Raw genomic sequence first — 6,000 nt, 5'->3', positions numbered from 1 at the left:
AGGATCGACCTAAAATTTGGGTGCTTAGGGGGCAAGGTCTCCTAATAGCATTTTAGCATCAGGTTTTGGACATCCTACTTTACAGAAAGATATCCAATCCGAAGAAGATCCATACTGCACTTGGTTCAAAGAGAATGGGAAACAAGAGGGATGTGCCACCCAACCTCTCTGCCCATAGAGCATAGTCCCATTTTGGTCCCCTAAAATGGCATGAATCGGGTTCTAACCTAACAATACCTAAAGGTCAAATGGCGATAAAACCTTATGAGAAGCCACCTAGTTGTCTGGGACCACCCTATTGTTGTCGTGCTGCTGTGCATCTGAGGTGTGGAATCCACAAAAAAGTTGTGTGTGTGACATTTGTTACTTTGTACATACTTAGTCATTGTGTTTGCATTTTGTTCTGCGTGGGCAGCATAGTAGAGAGAAGGGTCTTCTACGGCCTTTCCTTTCATCTTGGGGTTGCACCTGATAGATCCTCCTTCAACAATGGTGGGCATGCAATGTCTTCTATGGCTTTTCTTGGCTTCCAATTCCTGGGCGAAAAGAAGGAACGATCACTCCCTTGATGAATTCAAATGCATGGAGTGCCTCATTAGGTCAGCCATATGGAAGGCTATGTGGTGCTTCTTTCTGCTATGCCTAGTGCCAGCTATTCTAGATGGACAAAGATTGGAACTTACAAGGGTTCATGACTATGATGATGGCTTTCAGTACAACCATACACTTGCTCAAATACTTGTGGAGTACGCTTTTGTGGCATATGTCAATGATTTGGATTCTCTCATTGCTTTGAATTGCTCTAGGTGTGATGGCTACACCAAGGGTTTCAGATTGGTGGAGCCGATAGTTGATGTTCAATAGTGCCTATAGGCTTATGTCGATCTTGCTGAAGACTTGAATGCAATTGTGATTGCATTCTGTGGAACGCAAGAGAATAGTATTCAAAAATGGATGGAGGATCTGTATTATAAGCAACTTGATCTGAATTATCCAGAAGTTATAGGTGCAATGGTACATCCTAGATTTTATACAGCCTACCATAATACCACCCTTCGTACAAGAGTAGTTGGTGCAGTTATGTCTATACTTGATGAAGTGGAAGGATTGGACATTATGGTTACAGGACATTCTATGGGGGGTGCCATGGCTATGTTTTGTGCTCTTGATCTCACGGTAAAAAATGGAATGAGGAATATTTAAACACTAACATTTGGGCAACCTAGGGATGCAAGTGGAGGGACCCAACATACATTGACTTATGCAGACTTGAGGAGTGCAACTTGGAATTTCTAGCCGCATAGTCTACTTGGTGAGGGAGGTTTTGGGAGTGTGTATAAAGGGTATATAGATGAGCGAACATTCATGCTTGCACGCCATCAAGGGATGGTGATAGCACTCAAGAGGTTGAATCCAGAAGGGCAGTAGGGACACAAAGAATGGATGGCATAGGTTTTTTTTTTGGTGCACTTCACCATCCCAATCTTGTCAAATTGATTGGCTTCTGTGCAGAGGATGAGGAGAGATTGCTTGTGTATGAGTTCATGCCTCATGGAAGCTTAGAGAATCATCTGTTTAGAAAGGGTACTACAAAATTTTATCTTGGGCAGTTAGAGTGAAGATTGCTATTGGTGTGGCCAGAGGTCTTACTTTTCTACACGATGCTAAAAGGCCAATGATTTTGAGGGAATTCTACTATTGTGGGAGGGGTCGCTTTTCTGGAAAAAAGAGAGGCATGTTGTAGGCAACCTGGGGAAGAAAAAGTAACAAAAGTAGGAGGATGTGGTCTGAACTTGATGGGTGGTAATCGATTGGGGTTTTCTTATCTTAATTGGAATCCAACAGATGATAAGCTATCCACTGCACCGGAAATTTGACAGCACAATAGAATGGGGGGTCCATAATCGAGGAAACACTGCTAGAGATCAAGGAGTTCACACACGGGACACGAAAGCAACCGAATCAAGGAGATGTACGATGCAGTCAATACTTCAGTGGAAGCCAAAGATGAATGGATAGTCCTATTGAGGGTGAAATGAAAGAGGTGTTGCCATCATCGATACTCCACCTGCTGCAAATCCCTTAATTGCCTTGAGCATGATAGTGAAGATATGGTAGAGGTTTTGCTCCATGTTTAACTTCAAGAAGAAGAAAAAGTTGCACGTGACGTCATAGATTCAGGTCTTAAAGAAAAGAGAGAGGAAAATCGTGGAGTGGCTTATTCAGGGAGGAAGGGGACTACAACTTATCAGATTGGATTTAGAGGAATTCTCCACAGAGCTTCATGAGCCCACAGATTACGATGATTTGCCTGATCAGAATTCCAGGGAGCTCCCTTCAGGATGGGATGTTGAAGATTTCTCTCCAGAAGTTGAATCTGTTTCCAGTAGTTTCCACTTCATGAGTTATCTTCCCTTTTGTGTCCCTTATACCAGAATATATGTGTCTTAGAATAGAGCAAAGCGACTCGATTAGATTTGGATTGCATTGAGGAAACATAGGATGGTTCCACACAGGGAGTACCACTTCTAGAACTTGTGCTTGAAGAGCCAAAACAAAATTTTCCAGGTCTAAAAGTTGTGCCATAGCAGAAGGAACCAATAGGGTGGAGGATGTCACCAAATATTCTAGCAGCATGGCATAGTTACGTAGAGTCTCTAAAAGCCATGCCTGTCCACCTACTTTGGGTTTAGAGCTCTCTACTTCCATCTTTCCAGTCTCTGTTTCCATTGGGGTACCAAAACTTGGTGCAGAAGTCCACAAAAGCTGACTAGTTGCTTCAAAAGTGGTATCTGCACTTGACTAACATTGAAGACTCGGATGATGATATTGAGGACCCAACACAACCATCATGTTGCAAGTTGTTAAGAAAGAGGATTGAAAGATAAGAGGCAATAGCTTTTGCCACTGGACTCACTGTGACAGCATCATCTCGACGTCGTAAGGAAACAGCCATAGCCTTTTCCAAAGCCACATACAGGCCTCTAGCAGCAGTAGCTTACCTCACATCATTTGATGATGCAAGGTATCTGCAGAAACATCCATAATAATATTCTTGAAAGTAGCTTGGAGTTGGATCTTTTCATTGGAGGTGCTCTTATTGACATGTATGCTACTATCGGACAGGTTGTCCTACATAGCCTGATCTCGCTTGATTGATCTTCTATCTTGGAATTTCTCAAGAACCTCTGTGGTTGCGACTTTGCTTTCGAAAACCCTTTGACATCTTTGGTGAGCTCGACATGAAACTGTCGCATTTTTTAAAAAAATTCAAGATGGGAGATACTTCAACATCAATTTCAGCCTCTTCTACGATTCCTGCTTTGTTCTCTACTTCAACTTCATCATTGACTTCTACTTCAAGTACTTCTACGGATGATTTAAAGTAGATTTTGCAGAACATGTCTATGTATATGCAGCTTCAAAATCAACAGACACAATTGTATATGCAGCAGCAGCAGCAGTTGCATCAACAACAGTTGTCTTAGCAAAGGCAACTATATTCAGAGCAAGAGAATGCAATCAGCGCGACTAAGGCGATTGAAGCAGTTGAGAATGAAAATAAGCTATTTGATGGCTGTAATGTATCGGCTTATTTGAAGACGTATGAGATTAAGATGGGATTTTTCGGAGTACCGACACGACTTATGAGTAAATATTTTCTTCACCTTGTCACACTTGCTTTGAGGGTAAAAGTGACTGATCTTTTCCTTCAAAATTCGCATTGGCAAGATTTTAAGAAGGCCCTGAAAGAGGAGTATTTTCTTGAGGACTTTGGGATGGCTACACGACAGTCATTCCGAGAGTGGATCTACATGCCAAACAAAGGTCTAGTTGCTTCAAAATTGATACGAGATTTTGAAGAGAGGTATAGTCAGCTTGATGCTATTGAACAAAGAGCATTGGATGTTGAGAAAGTTGAACTTTTCTTGCAAGCTGCAGATCTTGCTCTTCAGGAAGAATTAGGAGAGCTTCTTGAGGATCGCACGAAGCCTATGGGCCTTAAAACAGATTGGCAAGACACCTAGGATGTGGTCTCGACTTTGACCAAGAGGCCGATATGGAAGACCCGCTTACAGAATCGATCTATGACATCGACGCCGTCTTCTGCTCCTATGTCTGCTTCTACGCCTCTCATTTCTTCTCTTCCTCAGCCAGTTTCTTGGTCTATGCCAGTGCCTACTGTTTCTAATCCTCCTGTTCCAAGACCAATGTCGACTCCTTCTACTCCAAAACCATCCACTCTATCGGTTCCTTCCTCTCTTGATGATGACATAATCAAAGGCATAACAGATTTGACACTGGAGTCAGTTAAAGCAGAATTGGTGGGAAAATTGAAAGAGCAGTTTTCTTCGACTGCGCCTACTATTTCTATTAGTGCTCCTAGTGCACATAGAAGTGCTCCTAGTGCACCTAGGAGAGATCGAAGATGTATTTGGTGTGATAGTACGGACCATCAGCATTGCAGGGATTGTGAATCTTTTCAAGATGCAAGGAGGAAGAATTTGATATTTTGGGGACAAGATGGCAAGATCTGGTTGACTGAAACAGGAGCTCCGCTTGCTACCAATTTTGGGAAAGGCGGAAGCAGAAAAGACAGCAAAGGACAAGGAAGAGTTCGACGAATTGGTTATTAGCATTCTGGAACTAGCGGCGGCCGGAGACTATACCATCCACGTCCCGACCGACATGTGCCCTACCCGACCTCACAACAATCCTGCACTAGCACCAGCCTAGTCGCCCAACCAATCGGACTCGCCCCGCCCAATAGAAAACGGCTAAGCCTTGTGATGTACGAGCAGCTTGACATTTTTGTCTTTTTGATGGGTGAAAGGGAAACTCCCCACTCATGCCACTTCTACTACCCATAGCTAATGTATGCCAAATCTTTAACAAGCGATCGCCTATGCAGTGTGATTAACATCATAGTAGTTCAAAAAGTCATGTTTTAACTCAACTGCATCTATTGAATTACTTAACGAAATCAAGCATGTGCTCTCACGACGTGACAAGTGGATGCAAGATAACACATGTCTTCATGCAAACATGTTCAGCACCGCCTGGGTCACTACAAAACGACAATAAAGTCACGTTGCTGAACACGAACCATCACCCTCACAAATACACACATCGCATGAACCCACGCGTAGTCAAGGGCTTTCTTAGGTCACGCTCTGTACTCATGACGAGGGATGCTGCAATCATACCGATATCGCAACAATGGTCCCCTAACAAGAGGCTAGGGCAAATTCATCACGATCACATCCATTTCCCGCGCCTCTGAGGCTTGACATGTCCCGACCCATTGAAAGGCTCGCAGCCCCCGCATATTGCACTGGTTGTATAGTTATTATTTAAAAAAAGAAAAAAGAAAAAGAGGCACACCACTGCACCTAGGGGTCCTCAAATTAGGTGCATCCAGTGACCTTGGTCGGTTGGCTCTGTCTCTAGTCCCCTAGCCCCCTAACAGCCCCCACAATACTTCAGAGCACATCAAGAGCAGGATAGCCCTAGGAAGCTTGTCTCGCTTGTGGCTAAACCTATCACCCTGCACCCTTCCCGCAATTCCCTCTCACACTCTACCTTAAAACCACGGCAATCAATTAAGGCACACACCGCACAATGGGCCATGAACAGTACACCGTTCTCATCCCCAGACCAATGTCGCCCACCTCCTGCTCGTACACTATTCCTGTGCCTTATCTTGCTATGTCTACAATCACAATGCACATGCACCACTTTGCTTCCTCTACACGATGTTATAAGTCACCAGGCCACAATCTTCTCTCTACATAATATCTAAGTATGCACGGACACTCACATAATATCAACACTACAGTTTATACATAGTTTGGGTCCTCAAGTGCAGGACAATACTCTCAGCTTGCTTAGAATTTGCTTAGAGTTCGACCTGTCTCCTAAACTAATTGCACTATGTCTTGTGCACAATAGAGAAAACTAGCACTACCCCTAGGGAGAGACCACCTATGAGAGGTTTTC

General features: G+C 43.6%; 1 pseudogene; it reads left to right on the top strand.

Annotated features, from left to right (window-relative positions):
• Window positions 1–618: 618 nt before the first annotated feature.
• On the top strand, window positions 619–1,296 carry LOC148019074 (lipase-like; annotated as a pseudogene).
• The last annotated feature ends 4,704 nt before the right edge of the window (window positions 1,297–6,000 follow it).

Source organism: Lygodium microphyllum, chromosome 20 (assembly GCF_053477565.2).
Source record: "Lygodium microphyllum isolate KBCC chromosome 20, Lygodium_microphyllum_v1.1.10, whole genome shotgun sequence".
Taxonomy (NCBI): domain Eukaryota; kingdom Viridiplantae; phylum Streptophyta; class Polypodiopsida; order Schizaeales; family Lygodiaceae; genus Lygodium; species Lygodium microphyllum.
The sequence above is the reverse complement of the archived record's forward strand: the minus strand, read 5'-3'. Positions and strand labels throughout refer to the sequence as shown.